Raw genomic sequence first — 22,151 nt, 5'->3', positions numbered from 1 at the left:
CATGCCTGAGGCCGCCCCTGGTGGCAAACGAGGCTGCGTAGACCAATCCTGGCGCTGCTCTCATGCTATGACGGCAGCGTCTGGATTGGGTGTGCTGGTGTCCCAGGAACTGCTCGGACACTCAGGAGTGAAGAGGAGCACCGACCGCCGCAGGACAGGTAACTTTTTTCTTTTCTTTTTTATTCTATCCCCTTTAACACCCCCAACTGGAGTTTTGTGGAGGCCGCAACTGACATCAACAGACCAATGGATGAAGAAAGCCGGCTAAAAGATCCCTTTAAATATGTAGTCTACATATATTTTCATATTTAAATGAAAAGATATCCTTGGCCCACGCCAAACCTAAAATTGCAATAACCTCCTCGACTAAGGGGAACTCCCAGCATGCATTGCCATTAAAGCTATAGCTCTTTTGTGGCCCGCCATGAATAATTTGAATCTCCCGGCGGGGCCATTGCATCAATTTCTTTATCTGGCTAAAGCCTTCACGGCGCCATTTAATACTCCTGCCTGGCGTCTTTTGCAGGTGAGCCCTCCGTCCCCAGGGGACACCTCCGTCTCCCCGTGACTGGCAATCAGCAGCATCAGAAGGCCGGGACCAGCAGCGAGCACGGCGCCCCCGGGGGACCTGCTATTCCCATCGTCAAACAGGAATTATTGGCGTCCTCGCGCATCCCTGCTCGTCAATGTTAAATCGCGATGGAGTTGATCAAAAGGGATTGCGTCCTCCCCCCTCCCCCGCCCGCCTTCCCTTCAGATCGCTGAGCCGGGGCTTTCCTCTCCCTTGATAGCAGGGCCAGGTATGAATAATCCATGCGGGCCCCGCGCGGCCCACGGTGTCTTCGGAAGCATTCGCCTCAGCGTGAATTGTTGAAAGGCATTTCTAATTCAGAGTCATCTTGAGGGATGCGCGTTTATTTTTTAATTTAACCATTTCACTGCCGCAGGCGGAACAGACAGCGCGCTTCTGTACGTCCACGGGAAAGCCATCTGCCAGGGCAAAGATGACAGGTTAGTGCATTCTCATGAAGGTTATTGCTAAGTGCGTCCAGGGCTCAGGTCCTATCAAAAGAAGTGGGGGGACTGACAACATGCAAATTACCCCATGACGTCACGTACTGAACGTGTCCCGGTGTCTGAAAATGACACCGGGACACGTTCAGCTTATATCTGTGGGGCCCACCTTCTTGGAAGGGTGGACGGCGTCCACCCTGTGAAAAGAGTGGGGGGACGCCGTCCACCCGCGTGGACCCCCGACTCGAGCCCTAAGTGCGTCCCTAAAGCTTAAAAAACATAGTTGAAACATTTCTAGGCCCATACTTTACGCTCCCTTTTGATTTTCAACACAGAATGTTATTTAATTATAATAATTATAATATGTTTTTCTTAGGAACACTTGACTATTTGCAATAACCAACTACACACTAGATTAACCGCTAACCTTGGGTTCCAAAGTAGCGTGCTACTCACCGTAAAGAGTTTTGACGCCTCATTTTATGGGGAAGTAAGCGCTATATAAATGCAATTACAAATACAATATTTAAGCTCTCATTGCCAGTAGCCTGGTTTCCAGTGTCTGGAATGTATTGGGTGTGATAATTACTGCCTAGTGCAAGTTTCCCTGCAAAATAGGGCATAACATGCAGATGATGGGGCTTACCACACCCTACTATGCACATCCTGGTATTTTATAGGATTGCCAAAAGGCTGGCGGAAGATACCAGGCCTATTGGTTTTTGACAATGCTTCTTTTTTTTTGCTCACCAACCAATAGGCAGAAGGCTGTTCCAGTACAGGCACTTCCGGGGTCAAGAGGCAGGCTCCACATCAGAACATGACTCAAAGTTACATTCTCTCAGGTTGAAATTCAGGTCACTGTTGTAAAACGCTGCCTACAAAATTAAAATGTGTGTGGCTATAGGCACCACAGCTTGCAGTTCCTTTTTAGGTTTTGCCTGCACAGCGCAAGCTTGTGAAATCTATTGTAATAGCAGCCCGTCCCGACCTTGTCCAGGAGCAATCATGCTTCAGGGCCCCCGCCCGCCCCGACGTTGTCCGTGGGTCCCCCGGATCCTTCCTTCATATATTGCAGTATTATACCTCTATGTTTCCTTTGTACGCTTTTGTAACCTGCACACGTCACATTTTTCTCATGTAATGCACCGTTTGCTACCTCTTGTATTTTGTTGGCTCACTATTCTCACTTTTGTAATGCACGGTTTGCTACCTCTTTTGCTTCATTTAATGCTCACTGCTCCTCCCCGCCTGTATTTCACCTACGCTCACCGCTCCTCCCCGCCACTTTTTCCTCATGTAATGGACTGTTTGTTACCTCTTGTATGTTGTTGGCTCACGATTCTAACTTTTGTACGATTCTCACTTTTGTAATGCACTCACTTTTGTAATGTCCGTGGGTCCCCCGGAGCCTTCCTTCATATATTGCAGTATTATACATCTATGTTTCCTTTGTACGCTTTTGTAACCTGCACGTGTCACTTTTTCCTCATGAAATGCACCGTTTGCTAGCTCTTGTATTTTGTTGGCTCACGATTCTCACTTTTGTAATGCACGGTTTGCTACCTCTTTTGCTTCATTTAATGCTCACTGCTCCTACCCGCCTGTATTTCACCTACGCTCACCGCTCCTCCCGGCCACTTTTTCCTCATGTAATGCACCGTTTGTTACCTCTTGTATGTTGTTGGCTCACGATTCTAACTTTTGTAATGTACTCACTTTTGCCGTTTGCTACCTCTTTTGCTTCATTTAATGCTCACTGCTACTCCCCGCCTATATTTCACCTACGCTCACCGCTCCTCCCCGCCTGTATTTCACCTACACTCACCGCTCCTCCCCACGTGTAGCTTTTGTATTTCACCTACCTCATCCGCTGCTCACGGCTCCTCCCCGCCTGTCCGCCGCTCCTCACCGCTCCTCACCGCCTGTCCGCCGCTTCTCACCGCCTGTCCGCATCCCCTCCCCGCCTGTCTGCGGCTCCTCCCTGTCTGTCCGGCGCTCCTCCCCGTGCTGATGTCCGCCGCTCCTTCCTGGCTCCTGATGTCAGCACGCACGTCGCGGCCGGCTTGCGCTACTTCCAAGGGACTACTTTTTTTTTAGGTAAATATTTTAAATAACGTATATTTTTTTATTTTATATAGCCTATGTCCATCTACAGACCCTGCCAATTACAACGATGTATCGGGTGTTTGGATTGGCGCTGTGGTTCCCGAGTTTACCCGCCTCAAAGGTTCAAAGTTCTTCCTTTATAATAGTAGTATAGATTGAATATATCTTTAAAGGGGCTTACATTGCGCCCCTTTCTTTCCTTGATTTTCATTGGTTCTTGTTCTTGTCACTTATTTTTCCTCCATTACTATTGGCCTTGGCATTCTGTGTCCTGTCGTTCCTCGAGTGCTTCTCCTATCAGAATCCTAGCGCTGAAGTACTGCTTTGATCTGTTTTGAAGGACTTTGTTAGGTGGAGCCTAGACAGAGTTTGTGCTGTCTCTGAGATCTGCAAGTATGCTTAGATCCCTCTCTAAAGATGGTGCTAAGGTAGGAAGAGGAGGGAGACGTCACAGATCACCGTGCCCCCATAAACACAGTGGAGCCACTCCGCTGTCTCCACAGCTCCTGCTCTACAGCAGCTGACCGCCAGTACGCAATACACACACAGGGTGTATTGTTTACATTCTTGCCTCCGAAGTCTTGTGTTTATGAGCTGGGACTGTGAATTCCACATTAACATCTGAGTGTCTCCCTTATCAGCAACGGGGTCTCCTGGATGATCTTCGCGGTATGTGAACCCACATTATGGACACCAGCCAGGCTGAAAGTGTGTCTTGTGAGCAGGAATTAAGGGTCACACTGCCTCATTATTTCTTCAGCAGTGTGGGCCTGCTTCTTCATTTATTCTGCCGGTAGGCAGGCAGTTGCTACTGGCAGCCCCTCTCTTTGTTATTCACTGGTTCCAGCCATGTTCCCTCCCATGGGATGATCACATTTATTTTATCCTTCACTCATCTTTAGGAGATAGTATTTCTTTCCAATAGGAAGAATGTGGAAAACTCATTTTTCTCTCTTTTATTGACCTCTGCCCACCCCTTTCCTGCTCTCCGGGCACATCCCTTATTGCAGTAGCAACACCAAAGGAGTGAATCAACCTCCCCCTTGAGCTCTGGTCACTTTCCTCCATTCAGGCTTTTCACAAACAATTGAAATGTTTCCTTTATAATTAATAAGTATCTATTCATTTCTTAGAACCCGTAGGGTTCTTGTTATTCTTTCTTTGTTCTTTGGTTATGTTTGATTGAATAGCGCCAAGAAGCTTCAGTGAACGGAGCATGCTATAAGTATTAAATAACATCATATATATACCAGCGACATCCCATTAATTTATTCAATGAGGGTTTGAGCAATTAGCTTAATCAGATATGCTGTAATGAACTGGACCACTCTTCATACGCAGAAGGGTTATTGGTATAGAGAAAAACCCAAACCACAGGCGTGCCATTCGCAACCAGCCATCAACTGCCAAATTCCAGAACCCTGCTGACCATATACAACTCCAAAGCATCATACTTGTATCTGCAGTCCCAGCCTAGCTGAGACTGCCTAAGCACATCACAACAAAGCTCCCTACCGTACAAACAAGAATAACATAACCCCCAAATATAATACCCATGTATCTCCAGATACAAGCCCCATAAATCCTCCCCCAAGTACCCCCAACAATGTTTAAGACAAAACAACTAAATAAATAGAGACCACCAACCAGTCACACGTATACTACTGTAAATAACCAGGAGTCCTCCTTGCCACCCTCCTAACCTCTGATGTGACCTCTAAGGACCCATCTCCACTTTCCAATCTGTTAACAACACTCTTTCCCTGCTCTAAGTCGTCATCCATCCATCACACTCAACCAAGGCAAACCAGACTTTGACATCAACAGCTTTGGACCATTGTCACACTCACTCTGCCTCTGATACAGGGCCACACACCAGAGATTCCGTGTCTGTCCGTTTTCCAACCTGATCAAATTACCTCCAACTGGGACCCCAGAATTTGGTCAACCCCTTACCAGAACATCCAGGTTTCATTCACCTTGACCCAGCCACCCACACCAATTAATCTTTTTGTTTCTTTCCACCTAGAACCACACAGTTTTTTTTTCTCAGAAACCCCTCCACGCATCTATGACAGGATTAACTTAGTATCGGCTTGTCTGCCCCGCATCATCTCAAAGGGAGTTAGCTCAGTGCTAGCATATACAGTGGTTTGATATGCCCAAAGCATGTCTTTAACCGCCCCTTGAACAGATAACCCAACACTCAACACGAACTGCATAGTTCCTTTCATCATCTTGTTAAGTATCTCCACCAAACCATTTCCCTGGGTATTATACAAAGAAGAACAAACATGCTTCACACCCAGGTTTTCCCCAAAAACTCTTATCGCCTGGGAAATTAACTGAGTTCCATTATCAGTGAGCAATATGGAAGGTATCTCTTCTGTCCTGAACACCTCACAAACACCTGAATTGTCAAAGACTTTTCTCATAAAAATCACCTCCAACCGCTTTGATTTAGCATTCACTAACACAGCAGCAAACTTTCCGGAAGCATCCCAAAAGGCCCCAAAAAAAAGGCAAACCTTCTCCCACATCTCTCCAGCTTCAGAGACGTTGTTCTTCCTGCAAACAACCCAAATCAACCCTCAGGCGTTTTTCATAGTCTCTACATAGTCTCTACAAGCTTGACACCTTACAACTCACTCTCTCACGTGGTTGTCCATGAGAGGCCACAAAAACATCTCACGTAACCTTTTGATAGTCATCTTTTGACCCAAATGTCCCTCATGGGCCAAATTAATCAATCTAGACAAGGCGGCATAACATCTCTCTGTTGAAGCAAACCCTTGTCATGCACTGTCAACTCATCAATTACTTTGAGGAATGGTCTCACCCCTTCAGGTAAACCACTCTCTCTCTTCACCCCCCACCCTTCTAACTTGAGTCCTGCTAACCCTACAAAACAATTTTTAATGCCTCCAAGGGTTTGGGATCTGTCCTTAACGAAAATGCATTACCCCTCAAGAACACCCTGAAGTAGTTCCTTGCCCACACAGCAGCCAATGCTTCCCGTTCAATAACGAAACAGTTCTGTTCATAAACTGCAAAGAAAAAGCTATTGTTCTCTCCACCTTTCCCTGCACCTGCGCTAAAACAGCCCCTACACCTACTGCACTTGCATCCACCATAACAATGGTTCTCAACCCAGCTTGAAACGGTACCAACACATCTACCTTAGCAATGTCATTTCTGATTAAGGAGAAAGCTGTTTTTTCAATGTACCCCCCTCAAATTTCCTACCCTTTTATAGTAATTCCCTCAAAGGCTCTGTCTTATGCGCAAAATCCTTCACAAATTCTGATAAGTACTCCACCAGAACCATGAATGGTCTGATTGTATCTTTATCATGTGGAATTTTAGATTTTACAATAGCACTCCCCAGATTGGCTTTAGGTTTCACACCATCGCTAGTTATTATTTAACTCAAGTACCCCACCTCCTGAACCAGAAATACACTATTCTCACTATGCCAATTAAAACCAGCACACCTAATCCGTGTCAATACCTCATCTAAAATCTTGTTATGTTCCACAACATCCTCTCCAAACACTAGAATATCATCCTTAAACACTACAACCTTATCCAACCCTGACAGAACCCCGCCATGAACCGCTGAAAAAGACTTGCGGCTGAACACAACCCAAAGGGTAGCCTACAAAATTTAACTGTCCCTTCCGTTGTTGGTAGGCAGACAAAATATCGAGTTTTAAATATCGACATACAGTAATGTTGATGTCTAAATATCAAAGGGACAGAATATAGAAGGTAAGTTATATCGATATGTTTAATATCAATGTTAGTAATATCTATGTTACTAATATCGATGTAAATAATATCAATGTTATTAATATCGATTTTTGTATGATTTTTATGTATATTATTATGTATTCATTATGTATTTAATTTTTATATATGTTATTTAAGTACATTTTGTATTTTAGTACCGTAGCGGGTTCTGGGTTTATAGGGGAATAGGGTGGGAAGTAATTTAATTATAATTATTAATTATTAGGAATTATAAATACATTTTAATTAATTTGTCATTATTTGTTATTAATTTGGAATGAATTTTAATTACTTGATTAATTGATAATTATGTTCTGTAGTGGGTTATGGGTTTATAGGGGAATAGGGTGGGAAGTAATTTAACTATACTAAATTAATTATTCATTTTCAGTAACTATAAATTAATTTTAATAAATTGGTAAATAATTTTAATTAATTGGTAATTAATTTTAATTAATTGATTAATTGATAATTATGTTCTGTAGTGGGTTATGGGTTTATAGGGGAATAGGGTGGGAAGTAATTTAATTATACTAAATTAATTATTAATTTTTAGGAAATATAAATTAATTTTAATTAATTGATTTATTGATAATTATGTTCTTTAGCGGGTTATGGGTTTATAGGGGAATAGGGTGGGAAGTAATTTAAATGTAATTGAGTAATAACTTATTTTAATTCCTTGGTTTGTTAATTATATTATTGTTAATTACTTATTAATTTGTAATTTATTATTATTAATTGGTATTTATTATTAATTTAATTTTATTTAATTATGTACTGCTAATAATGTTTTTAATAATTATGTATTGGTATTTGTAAATAGTTTATATTTATTAAATAATTTATTTTTGTATTATTTTAAATTATTAATTTATTTATAAGTATGTTATTTTTACCTTCTACGCTATACAATACTTTCCCTACTGTTGCACTCTCTGGAGTTGGAATAGTAATTTTTACCCCTACGCTATCCAACACTTTCCCTACTGTTGCACTCTCTGGAGTGGGAATAGTAATTGTTACCCCTACGCTATCCAACACTTTCCCTACTGGTGCACTCTCTGGAGAGGGAATAATAATTTTTACCCCTACGTTATCCAACACTTTCCCTACTGTTGCACTCTCTGGAGTGGGAATAGTAATTTTTACCCTTACGCTATCCAACACTTTCCCTACTGTTGCACTCTCTGGAGTGGGAATAGTAATTTTTACCCCTACGCTATCCAACACTTTCCCTACTGTTGCACTCTCTGGAGTGGGAATAGTCATTTTTACTTCTACGCTATCCAACACTTTCCCTACTGTTGCACTCTCTGGAGTGGGAATAGTAATTTGTACCCCTACGCTATCCAACACTTTCCCTACTGTTGCACTCTCTTGATTGGGAACAGTAATTTTTACCCCTACGCTATCCAACACTTGCCCTACTGTTACACTCTCTGGAGTGGGAATAGTAATTTTTACTCCTACGCTGTCCAACACTTTCCCTACTGTTGCACTCTCTGGAGTGGGATTAGTAATTTTTACTCCTATGCTATCCAACACTTTTCCTACTGGTGCACTCTCTGGAATGGGAATAGTAATTTTTACTCCTATGCTATCCAACACTTTACCTACTGTTGTACTCTCTGGAGTTGGAATAGTAATTTTTACCCCTACGCTATCCAACACTTTCCCTACTGTTGCACTCTCTGGAGTGGGAATGCTAATTTCTACCCCTACGCTATCCAACATTTACTTATTCTTTTTTAATTTGTTTTACATTTTTATTAATTTTTATTTGTATTAATATTTTATGTGTGTACATTTATTTGTAATTTATAATATTTTTATTTATTTCTAAGTTATTATAATTATTTTTAAAAGTTAGTATCAAGGAAGTATATACTATGTATTATATTTATAATATTAATTAATGTTTTTTATTAAATTATGTATTATTTATTATTTTTAAATATTATAACATGTTTTTAACTATGTTTATTACATTTATAAGTATTATTTTATTTATATTACATATTTTTTAATTTAAAAAAAATTATATATTTTTAATAACAATATTTTTTGACATCGATTTTTTTTGCTATATTTTTGTACTTACCTTGTTAGAGATAGCATGTCGATATTTTTGTAATCAATATTTTTGTTGCAATATTTTTGTAGGTAGATATATTTGTAATCAATATTTTGTCAGGGATTCCCGTTATTATAAAGGAAGTGAGATGCTCGGACTCTGCATCATGTTCAATTTGATGGTATGCACTCCTCAAGTCAAGTTTGGAAAAGTAATTTCCCTTAGACACCATTAACACCAACTCACTGATGTTGAGTAACTGGAAATTGTCCAATGTAACATTCTCATTTAGACTTCTCAAATCCACACAGAATCTGAAAGGCCCATCAGACTTCTTGGTGATGACAACTGGCGATAGCCACTCCGCCACTTCCGATCCTTCAATCACTTTATTTTCCAACATCTTTTTGATTATTTCCTTGACCTTTTCTGTCACAGCCATGCTACCTTCCTGGCAACTTGTTTCACAGGCACAGCATTGTTTTTTAATATTATCTCATGTACATAGTCCTTTGCTACACCTATCCTGTCTGCAAAGACCTCCTTATGGAGAGCCTAAATGACCTTCATAATGTCATCTTCAATCACCATCACCTAGTTTTGAGCCCTTGGATTCACCATGATGTTGGGGTCTCATTGATGAGACAAACCCAGAATAGGAGGACACTCTGCTACCACATAAAGTGTGCCAGCTGTTTGTCTTCCAGTAAATTCGATAATCGCAGACTTGAAACCCATGACTCCTTGATAACCTTTCAGGATGACATGCACTGCAATTAGATGATGTTCTGTCCATGTGGCCAAAATAAATCCTTGGGAATTAACATATGCCCTGTGTTAACCATCAAAGACACCTTTTTCCCATTAATGTCAAAGATTGTTTTTGGTCACACTCTCCTCCTCTCACCATCCCCAGCTGCCACAGTGCTACCTTTCTGTACCATGAGCACCTGTACTCCCATTTATCAATCTCCACAATGGCCTCCTTCTTATCCATGAACTTGCACATGCGCGCAATGTGACCTTTTCCCCCATATTTGAGGCACTCCTTACCTATTACAAAACTTCTGTCATGTGATAGTTACTCCCACACCTGTGGCAAGTACAAGTAGAAACTTCCCTTTCCCAGACACCATACCCCTTGAGCTACTATTCTTGAAGTAACCCCCTTTGCCCATTTGAGACTTGCCCTTTGTAGCATATACTTGATCACTGTCATCAGTCAATGAGGTAACCTAACTGGCTTTATTGTCCAAGTTAATGTTTTTTCAATTCCCGCATACAGTTTTCCGACTCCTCCACCGTCTTTGCAATTGCCACAGTGTCCTTCAAAGTGAGATTTTTTGCAGCCCACAATCTCTGGGCCTCGCCTACGCAGCGCGCATACGCTGCATAGAAGGAGACCTTTAGTAATCAATTCACTTTTTGAGCCAAAAACGTGCACGCATTGCATTGCTTTCAATGGCAACGCGTGCACGTTTGGCGATTCCCTTGCGGGAGCGAGCTTTGAAACCATCTGTTTGTAATAAAGCGTGTTGCTAATACGAAACTAGAAGCAATTTATAGTAGAACACTGTAAGCTTGCGCTGTGGGTTAGAAGAGGGGTTCATCCCATGCTGCAACCCCTGGGATTAGGGCTGGCGTCTCACTGTGTTTCCAGGATGCTATGAATCCAGTCCAGGACTTGTCTGCCACAAGCATATGTACAAGGACATGTTAGTTCAATTACAGCAACAAAAGAAAACAGACTACAGCTCCCAGAATGCTATAGGTTGTCAAATAAAAGTCCACGATGGAAACATAGGGGCCCATTAGGATGGCAGGCGGACTGCCACCGCCCAGCCTGGCGGGGGTTTCCACCCGCCAACCACACCTAAATTCCCCCCGCCATATTAGGATGGCGGGGAGGACCGTGGCGGACGGAAAGACCATCCACTGCTTTTCCGCCCCAGTCGCCTTGCTGCCGGGGCGGAAAAGGTTTAATATGGTGGCGATGTCTATTAGACACCACCAGCCATATTAGCATGGCTGAAAACAGATGCCTTTCCGTGGCGGCGATGCTGCCACGGAAAGGCATGCGGTATTCACTCCGGGGTCCTCCTGTGGGCCCCGGAGTGAAGGACAGGTGGGGGGTGCACACGGGGGGTACCTGTGGTACCTCCTGCATTTGCATTAACAAAGCGGCAGGCACTGCGCGGTGTCTGCCGCTTTGTTAATGTAAAGGCATAAATGCATTTTTAGTATTGTGGCGGGCGGTGCTGAGTACACCGCCCGCCACAATGCTAAAAATGCAGTATGCGCCCCCCATAGTGGCGGGCGCATCCTAATCCTAATCCCCCCCACGGGACCCCCGCCCTTATGGCGGGCGGTCCCAAACTCCGATAGGAAGGCGGGCGGACTAAGTCCGCCGCCATCCTACTGAGCCACATAGTGTACAGATGATCTCCAGGACTCACTTGATCTCCCTGGGCAGGGCATGAGTGAAGGGTGTCCTAGTGTGGCTCTCACGCTGTGGTCAGTACACTGTCATTCACTGCTGCCCCCACTTGATGACAATCACACATCACACCGTGGTCTGGACTAAATCTCCCCTAGAGATGGGCTCTCAGCCATATCGATTCATCCGCTCGACCCTGTGGCTCAAGTCGGAGTCTAGAGAGGCCACTGTTGCTGTTCAATATCACTCTCCAGCCACAGATGGCCACCATATTCAGCCACAGATACCACTACCGCTGGTGGCTACCATTTTAGCCCGGGAAAGCCACAATCTCACTCTCCAGCCACAGGTGGCTACTATATCGCTCTACAGCCACAGGTGGTCACCATCTCACTCTTCAGCCACAGGTGTCCACCATATCGTATGGCATCGAGTAAGGGCCATGGTAAGAGAAAAGCTCCTATTCCATATTTAAGAAGCATTGGCATAGCCAACATCCCTCGCCTTTGGGACCTTTTAAGTATGTAATTCTGCAGCTCAATATCATTTATGCAACATCAACTGTGGCATGGCTAAACACTTATAATGTCCCAAAAGCGAGACCAATTGGCTATACCAATGCTTGTTTTACTAGTGCACTGCACAAAGAGTGGATTCTTTACTATCTCTTCCTTCATCAACCCAAACTGGCACTTTGCAAAAAGCTCCCTTAACCGTGCCACAAAATCATCAATGGACTCTTCAGCATGCTGTGAATGTGTTTAAAATTTGTGAAATCGCATGACCACAATCACTTGTTTCGCAAACTTAATTTGTAACTATAGAACCGCCTCCTTATAAGCATCTTCAACCTCTTCTCCTTGGGCATTCCTGGCTGGTGTAAGTATTTGAACAGATGTTGTCCCTCTTTACCCAGGCGTCCCAATAACAACACTTTTTTCCTCACTGCAGAGAGCCTAGATCTATCTAGAGCTAATAAATAATTCTCAAAGAAATCTATCCAGTCCTCCCAATCAATAGGAGGTCACCAGACATGACTAACAAGTAGATAACAGCGTTGTACATGGATCTCAGTACATAGAGTGACTCTTTCTCTCTCTCTCTCTCTCTCTCTCTCTTTAGATGCCTGCCATGCCTTTCTCCAATCATCGCCAAAATTGTAATGACCTGGACCACTCAGTATACACAAGGGGGCATATTATCAAGGGAGTTTATCTCCGCTTTTTTGGCTTTAAAAGCCAAGAAAGCGGAGATAAAATTATCTCCCTATTACCTAGCTGTCGCTAACACCAGTTAGCGACAGCTAGTTGGTGATAGCGACCATCTTGGGCCCCGCTTTGCATGTCAGTGATATTTATCACTAATGACATGCAAATTGGGCGTGCCAAGATGTTAGCGACTGGAAACAGTCGCTAACATCGCTATCTCCTATTACCAACTTTTGGAGATATTCGCGCTAAACGCGATTATCTCCAAAAGCTAACACCTGCCCCTGAGCAGTTCTTAGCCATGTTATCCAATGGTAGGTGGATAACATGGCTAAGAGCATTAGCTCGGTAATGCATGAATATCGCTGACTTTTCAGCGATATTCATGCATTTCGGCCGATTTTTGTTGCTTAGGAGATAAACTTTGATAATAGCAAGGTTCCTAAGCGATAAAATCCGCCGCAGCTCGGCGATAAAAATATTGCCGCTAAGCCAACATAGCGATAATTATCGCTAGTTGTTGGTAATATGCCCCACGGTTTATTGGTACAGAGAGAGAACCCCAAATGTCATGTCAGTCATGTCAGGCGCAGCTAGCCACCTTTTCCTACTCTAAACTACTAAATAAAAATACAAGCTTTTCAAACGTCTTGCGAAAAGTATCACTCACACGACAGAATGTATTACTAAGTAGGATAACATAATGACAGTCAGTGCACTACGGAAATTAATAAGGAATGCATTTGCAATCTGTATTGATTTCGCATATGAGTTCAGGAACAATAAATGAAGCAAGTAAGAGGAAAATTACTTGCTCCATGTGCTGAGTAAATAATAAATTATGTGATCACATTTATCGAAGTCTGCAATTATAAGGCTTGGCCTTCGTCCATGAGGTTTCAACCTTAGCTTGAAGAGCCCTGTAAATTAGTGAGCTACTCTTTAACCTGTGCTGGTATAATTGCAGCTGTCAGTCCCCTCACAAAGGGCACAACTCATACATAATTAGTGAGTCAAGTGGTTCTTTTTTTAAAGGAAAATCCCATGAATAATAATAATGAGAACAGCATCGAGCCATTGTCGGGATAGTCTCGAATTGGAAAGTCTGCCAACTACTACTACTAATGAATGCCAACTGGTGCTTTGCTTACGAAGCAGTCTCAATCTGATGCATAAGCTATAGACGTTTGAAAGAATATTGTGCAAACATCCAGAAAACAGCATATTAAAAGGCTAAGCTTTAACATACCACTGAGACTAGTTTGTATCATAAATGAAACAGCCCTTCTCCAGGCTTTGGAGTGCGAGCTACAACAGCTGAGTAAACACACAAGGCAATTTTAAGAGAAGGATCGGTGGACTTTACTCTATTTGCCTTGCCCAGTACAAACATAATTTCATCTTTAAATAGAGGCTTTGTATTCCTTTGCATTATACAAGGGAACAAATAACTTAATATTAGTGGACCTAAAATCCGCTTTCGACCTGGTGCAGAGAGACAACTTGTGGGCAACTCTACTGGACCTGGGGGCTCCAGCTTACCTTTGCCAACTCATGAAACAACTACACGTTGGCAATTTTGCTCAAATTAGGTTTGGCAAATGCAGAGAATTTTCTAAGCCCATACCCATAGGCAGAGGTGTTCGTCAGGGCCGTGTCCTTGTCCCGACTCTTTTTTGTCTTTTTTTATAAATAGATTAGTTGAGGCTTTAACTGCAGGGAAGGACATAGATGCCCCCAAGCTGATGAGCCGCAAAGTACCGGCCATGATGTTCGCTGATGACACTCTCTTACTTTCAAATACACCCATGGGTATACAGAGGGTCCTAGATAAGCTTAACGCCTTTTGAAAGGAAAGGGGGCTTGAGATCAACTGACAGAAAACAAATGTTATGATGTTTAACTCAGGTAAGTAGTACCCGGTCATGTTTGGAAGGCAGACCCCTGGAGCGGGTCGCTGTATTTGAGTACCTTGGCATCAAGCTCACAGAAAAAATGGAACGGGGAGCCCAAATTGAGAAAGCCAGTTTGAAGCTGGTCCAGATAACGGGGGCCTGACAAAGGTATTTTGAAATTCCACCCATAAGCCTGTTGGTTGAAATATACAAAGCATAAGCTAGAGGTGCTGCCCTGCAAGGGACCAAAATCTGGGTCCATCTTCCATCTGGCAACATAGCAAAAAATCTAGAATACCTTTGCCAGGGAACTATTTGGCCTCTTTCCCAGCTCCCCCCTTCAACTACTTTGCCTAGACCTTGGGGTCAGATCAATCACAGGCGAAGCCGCCCTCAGACCCCTCATATTCTGGCAGCTTTTGTGGGTCACCCCACAACTGGTTGAGTATAGGGGAGAGAGGTGTTGAGCATACAGGGTGCGGGACAACCGCTGTGGTTGGCCTTCATCTGGGACACATTTTTGACCATGGGAAGGGGCAATCTGTGTCACAACCCAGAAGTAACTTACCCTACGGTATCAAGGAAGGATCTGATAGGGAGTTACCGGGAGAACAAACTTGCCCACCTCCAGGGAAGCTCCACAATAGGCAAGCTTACCACAGTATTTTAAGAAATCAAAGATCAATACAGATTAGAGCCCGCACTAGATGACATCAAACCGGCTCTTGCTATGAAGTTATACCTCCAGTTTAGGCATGGGGTACTTCCACTGCGTGCTTTTACAAACAAATGGACAGGCTCACAAATTTTGGGTTGTCCGGCCTGCAATAACGTAGCGGAGTCGGAATACCATATACTGTTTTTCTGCCCAGGTGACAAGAAGGCAAGACAATGATGGTTGATTCAGCTTTGCAGAAACCTGGGAACTAGGCACTGCATAGAGGCTTTTAGAATATTGAAATATTATACTAATCTCCCCGTTGTATTCTCAATATTGCGCTTCTTTTTTCTATGTGGTGCATACACAGAGCGCTCTTGAAGTTGACCCCCATAGGCTCTGGCTCATTATCTTACAATATTTTTAAATTGATTCTGGATGTTTTTTAACTTGTATTTACACATTTATGACTTTTTTATGAGATGTTTTTATTTTATTACTGATGTATATTTGGTTTTACGAATACTGTACAAAATCACCAATAAGCTGAGTAGTGGTTTATGGGCTAGGGTGTATGCCTATGTAATCAGATTATATGTAGGCACAAATACTTTATAAAAGCTATTGTAATGGACGTCCAGCGGGCTTGGGCTCGTGCTTTCGTGGATTGCACTGTGTTTACCGCTCCTTGTTATCGTTTTCCGTATTGTATATATATTGCACATGCACTCTAAAGAGGTTTCTAGGTTTGGGCTGGTCGTAACACAGATTTCTTTTATGCTATATTCATGTGATGTACATGCATCTTTGTGAGTTGAATGGATTCCCTTTTAATTATTTTATCTTCAATTGAAGTGTATTATATTGCATATATACTTTTATGGTCATAACGGCCAAAATAAAGTTTTCTGAACTGAACAAAGGAACAAAGCTCAGAGGACGCTATGACTTGTAAGTTGACCAAAAGTCCTGAATTCCTTTTTTACTTATCCCATGCATTCAAAGTACAAAACACCAGCATACAAGTGACCTCAGTGGTTGTACCAGCTAGTAAATGATACAAGCTTCTTGGACTCCACGTGTTCCAACAGTACGAGCTCAGGCCAAAGCAACATCCTTCTATGGGCCATATACAATGAGTATTGAAGCAAAACATCAATTATTTCATTATTTATATGATACATTTTTGTGTATATTGCTAGACGTCGAAACATGTTTGAGTCTCAGTATTGTTGGATGTCTTAACAGCGAGGTATTTTCATATACGGTATGAGTTCTGTGCATGTTCTGTGTCTAGTTACAGTGTGCACTGTTGTAAGGTAGCAATATCTTAAACTTGGAAATGTGGATAGGGTGAATTGGGGAAAACAATTGCTCACTGTTTTAATTAGATTTTCATGAAAGAGGTAACCTTTCCATATTATAAAAATGTATTCTGTTGCACAACACTTACATACCTTTCACCTACTCTCAGACAATGATCACTCTGCACACTCAGCCACCATTTACCTTGCACAGTCACCCTGACATTGTGCTGGCAGTCAGATACTGTTATTCTACCACTCACACAGTGCTAACTCTGCACTCACACACCATTGACATACCCAGACTCACATTCATCTCACCTTTCACCTAAACCTTTCGCCCTGAACTCAAACTTCTCATACTGCACTTATACTATTGACATACTGCTCATCCTATACTTGCACACCTTTTACCTTGCATAGGGTAACACCTCTCACCCTGTACACTCACATAATTCTCATTCTGCATTGAACACACATCAATCACCAGGCTTCAGGCACTTTCACCTTGAGCCCAGACACTTATCAACCTTCATTCATGCATCACTCACCCTGCACAGAGAGCACTCACACCATTCTCCCTGCACTCATTCACTGCTCCCACACCTCTTTTTATTAATACTATAGGTGAAACCTAATGCATTTACCAATACATGTTAATGATTACATTTCCTATATGCAGCTATGTTTTTAGGTCTCGCCTACGCAGCGCGCATGCGCTACATAGGAAAAGACCTTTTGGCATCAATTCACATTTTGCCCTAAAAACGTGCACCTGTTGCATTGCTTTCAATGGCAACGCGTGCACGTTTGGCAGTTCCCTAGCGGGAGCAAGCTTTGGCACCATGTGTTAGCAATTATCGCTCCCGGTACAGCTCGCTCCCGCAAGGGAAACTCTTCCACTTTTGCCGACACTTTTTTAGGCGTCCGCGCTTGTTGCTTTGTTTTCAATGACTTGCAGCCCCAATTTTGTAATGGGCTACGCCGGACTGCAAATGCCAGGCAATCTAGACTAGTGCCCTATCTACACTGCATATTAAAACCTTGTTGTGCCACTTGCGGATGGAAAACCAGAGAGCTCTGCATCTGCGCACGGTCCTCACCTCATATCCCTTTCATCCTAAGCTCTCATATACGGCCCATCCCTCAACTTCAACAAGCTTTCTTTTCAGGTTTTACAAGGTACAGCTTCCTCTGCAGTGCTCACCAATGATGCGATTCAACAGCTCCGTCACTGCTCACCCCCCACCCCCACCCCCCATTGCTCTTAACCTAAACACTCCCTGAAACAACACATCCCACAGCTTCCACAGGCCCCCTTACAGAGACACCGAGGAGAGGTAATTCCACTGCCCCTACCGCAGCATGTACCCCAATCCTTCCCCACTCACCAGCCTGATGACCCCCAAATACTAAGCACGAACCCACAGGCTGCCATCTTCGGCCCGCAGCACAGCACGGACACCATTGGAGCGCAGAGGTGAGAGCGTGGGCGCCAGTGTATCAGCTGGACACACCGAGCAGTGGGGCGAGGGATCAGCGCCGGCACAGAAGGGATGTAAAGGATCGGTTTCAGAGCTGGGTCCCTAGCTTCTTGCAGCCTCTCCCCTGCCTACTTTCTTCTGACAGCTCAACAACGTAGGTACATCCCAGAGACAACTCTCCTTTCAGAGACAAGGAGAAAGGACAGCCCCACAACACTCCTTCAGCCTTTCACAGAGGAGGAGAATTGAGATGTGTTACTGACTGTCGGAATTTCACTTTCAGACCATTCCAAGATGGCAAAACCCGCAGCGAATCGCGATCTCACTGCATTCATTACTGTACCGGCCCCCGTCAAACCTGGTGAGAGAATTAATCTATATACTGACTAAAATCCGTTCCGAAGCAACGAGACGTTTACGTACCCCATTCCAGTAAAGAAAATAGTGTCCCCAGTAACATGACCGTAGTATTGTTCCATGCAAAGTATTCCGTTCCAAGATGGCGCACCCCCGCTCTACACTACCTCATGGTAACAATTGACTTATGATTTATCCTTTCGTGTCCACGCTCAGCGCCACGTGACTGTCATGAGACTCTCATGTGATAACTCATGAAATTCCTTTACAGCTTTACAACGAGACAGACGAACCGGTGCAAACTGTCAGGAATGGTTCCCCTGTAGGTCGTTCTCTGCTGGGTTCCTCCACAAATAAGTCTTCTTTTGGTGTCAAGACCCCGAGCTCTTTTACTAACTTGTCCTTGCTTGTGGCTAGATATCGTTTGGGACTGAGCAGGCGTTTCCCTGTTGCCACTGACAGCGTAATCTGTTAGCGCTCTAGTGTTTGCATAGAACGTTGGCTCAGCTTCTTGGAGCGCGAGCGTTTCTCTAACGTCGCACTTCAACAGTAGTTTTCCCTGAGAGGCGAATGTTCTATTCGCGCTCTTTTCTCGAAGCAGTATTTCCAGTGTTTAGTAACTATTAGCTATTCTGGCATTTGTTATATTCATCCCGTATACATTATTGGAGTATTTACGGGGTTTCGGCGGCAGCCTCTTCGCCGCCTTAGTCACACTCCGTGACTCTTCTCAGCCTCTCCAGTGTTCCCGGCAGCGGCTCCACATCAGGGTTTTCTTTTCGGAGTTCAGCAGGAGCCCGGCAGCTCGGCAGCGGCTCCTCTTCAGCGCTAACCCTGAGTTCAGCTAAAGCGAGGCAGCGGACTTTCCTCAGTCAGCCCACATCTCCGGAGGACATTGTAGCAGGGTCCTTGGTGAGATCGTTCCTTGTTTCCTTTTGGATATTCAGAATTAAAGTAAAGTATTGTAGCACCAGCGCTTTCCCTATACAGAACTCTCTGACAAGTATTGATCTGCATATGTACTAGGTTCCTGTTTAGACTGTCATTTAAGAGTACTACTGCAGTGCAGACATTCGTGAGTCTTGGGCATCTCTAATATAATCAGAAGCGCTCCCTGCTCTAGACTTTGGGCGCTACCTAGTTTATGGAACTGAACTGTTCATCTGTTTTCCTATGGATAGTTTGGAGTTCAGGTCTCTGAGGACACTTCTTCAAGCGGCAGAGTCATCAAGTAGATAACAATATATATATATATATATTCTTGTGTACCACCTTATACTGCAACTCCATTGTCTTCATATCTTCAACTATTGACTTATACTCTATCCTTCAGTTCCTATTGAGACTTTCTAGAGAGAAGCTATTGCCCACACTAAACCAGGTAAATAGGAGAGAGTTTAGGAGAGTAATTAGAAGGAAAATTAATGTTTGATTATTAGAGCAAGAACTTAGTAATGTTGTTGTTTAATCTTACAGAAAGAATATTCATCTCATCCGAAGTAGAGGTGAAGATTCCAGTGTGAGCAGTCTCTCTGTTTGTCTCTTCCACTTCCCCTTTCCCTGGCGTCACTGTGGCAAGAGAAATCTGGCGCAGTGGTGTAGGGGAATTGGGACCTAGCATCTCCTTCGGCCTGGTATTCCCCCAGAACTCTGGAAACTTCAGGTACCTAATCTGACACAAGCGTTTATTCATCAGAAAGGAACGCCTACAACTGACAGAGCAGGGGTCAAATGTCATAGAACATTCTTAACAATGACACAGCACGCAAAAGAGAGGAAACACAAATACAGAGCTGCCAAGTTTGCATTGTTCTAATGCGTGACATTTCCATGTTTCCTGTGTGCTCATGTGTGAAATTGAGAGTGACACTTTATCTCAAGTACTTTCCATGTAATGAAATCTACTTCTTATGATGCAAAGTAATGGCAATAATCTGAAAAGCCAAGATAGGCTGAAAGGGTGTTGTACAGCCTCCTAGAGAGTTGTAGGCAACAAAGTCCATTTGATCTTACTTTGTGCATCGCTTAGAGCAAGCCAGCCAGGGAGTAGTCCATGTTGGGATTATAGTCTATGAAACACACAAAAGTTGATAAGAGGAATGCTTGCAATTTGTCTAACCACTGGCAATCGCTCGGGTAGCACTCGTTCTTTTGCTCACCATGTCACCTCAGTTTGGACCCAGCCATATACAAATCAGTCGACCCTGCTCCTCACGGGAACAGTCGAGCCCGAACTGCCATGCTAGGTCTTTCCGTAACCGGTTGATAAGCCTATAACCAGGGCAAAACCGGTCCTGGGTTGCTGATGTTCCAGTACAGGAAGGAGGGCCAGGGTCCAGACTGATATGCATATCGCTGGGTCAAAGCTGAGGTGGCGTGTTGAACAAAAGAACGATGGGTTGGAGTGCAACCTGAGCTATTGCCAGTGGTTAGACTTATTGCAAGCAGCCGCCCATCACCTTTTGTGTTTCATTTTGTATTGTGCCATCTCTGAGCATGTCCTAGGGAGCCATCTTTTCTTCAGTTGTGATCTCATTCTGTTTCACACGATGTCTTGGTCTGTTCTGTGAAGCAGTCTCTCCTCATGTTGGGATTTATCTTTGTATTGTCTGGGCTCTCGTCTGACCTGGTAAAACAAGACTCTCCATGAGTTATGATGTTATTGTATATTTCCTATCAGCAGCTTTTGATATGTTATGATGTCACTCTGTTCACTGTATTACCAGATTTAGATCCAGTCTCTCATGACATTCTAAACAACAAGAACAAGCATTGGCATAGCCAAGAGGTCTCACTTTTGGGACCTTATAAGTATTTATTTATGCAGCACAGTATCCTTGGTTTAACAACTTAAACTTTTGCATGGCTAAACACTTATAAGGTCTTAAAGGCGAGACCTATTGGCTATGCCAATGCTTGTTAGCTGTGGCAAAGTTGTGCACGGGTGAGAGATAATATTTACTGTAAAGTGCTGTAAAAGTGCTTAAGAATTGAAAAAAGCTCTGGTCACAGCATAGGGAATGCCTGACTTATAAGTAGTATTAATTTCCTTGAAAGATCTTCATCAGCAGGGGGAATAGATGATTAGAGATAGCAAGTCCTCTCCAATCTGGATTAAGGTTGCTCATGTCACTTTATTATACTATTGCTGTAGAAAGATTTCTTAGGACTGGAGAATGTTTTCTTAGTTCAGCGGATCTTCTGCCTTGCAATGATTTATAAACTAGCCTGGGACAGATAAAGCCTTTACAGATTTTTTCAAAGGAATGGGTGCCCCGCGGAAGTCCTAGGCTTCGCATTCTACTGTTGCACTTACATTCAAACCCGAGGCACTTTAACAACAGAGCAGCCGACACATAAAAATTCACTTGGACTGCTTTAGAGTTGGGTGCAGGAAATCCCACCAAAGGATTCTCCTCCAAGATCAACATATTCTACAGAAATTAAAGGATTAGCCTGCCACCCTAAACTCTGCACTTAGAATACCGCACTGGGGAAGTTGAAGATATCTCAGCTCTTTTAGACTTTTTTTCCGTGCCATTCATTGGCTACCTGTTGACTCTGCAGGACAACAGCAGATGGAGACTCTGGTTGGTTGGTGCTGCTGTCACCAAATCGTAGACATCAAGGCCTTTAATATTGGTTTTTATTGAAGCTTAAAACAACACCACTAGTTCTCGACCACCAGAAGCTAAATGGCAGGCCACAGAACCTTCTTCCTAAAACAAGAACAGAGAATGTTTCAAAAGAGTAACATGATATCATGAGTGAAGATTTGTTCCCACCAATCACCATGCTCCAAAGTTGCTGCTCTCT

The 22,151-nt window shown here is 43.3% G+C and overlaps 1 long non-coding RNA gene across 1 annotated transcript in view; it reads left to right on the top strand.

Moving 5' to 3' along the window:
• The first annotated feature begins 476 nt into the window (after window positions 1-476).
• Window positions 477-22,151, top strand: part of LOC147701160 (uncharacterized) — a 114,063-nt gene continuing 92,388 nt past the window's right edge. The window contains exon 1 of the long non-coding RNA XR_015297159.1: window positions 477-800. This is a non-coding gene — a long non-coding RNA (uncharacterized LOC147701160). The remainder of the gene's footprint in view (window positions 801-22,151) is intronic.

The sequence above is a fragment of the Lissotriton vulgaris genome, chromosome 7, assembly GCF_964263255.1.
Source record: "Lissotriton vulgaris chromosome 7, aLisVul1.2, whole genome shotgun sequence".
NCBI classification, from domain to species: Eukaryota; Metazoa; Chordata; class Amphibia; order Caudata; family Salamandridae; genus Lissotriton; species Lissotriton vulgaris.
Note: the sequence above shows the minus strand (reverse complement) of the source record. Positions and strands in the feature narration are given on the sequence as shown.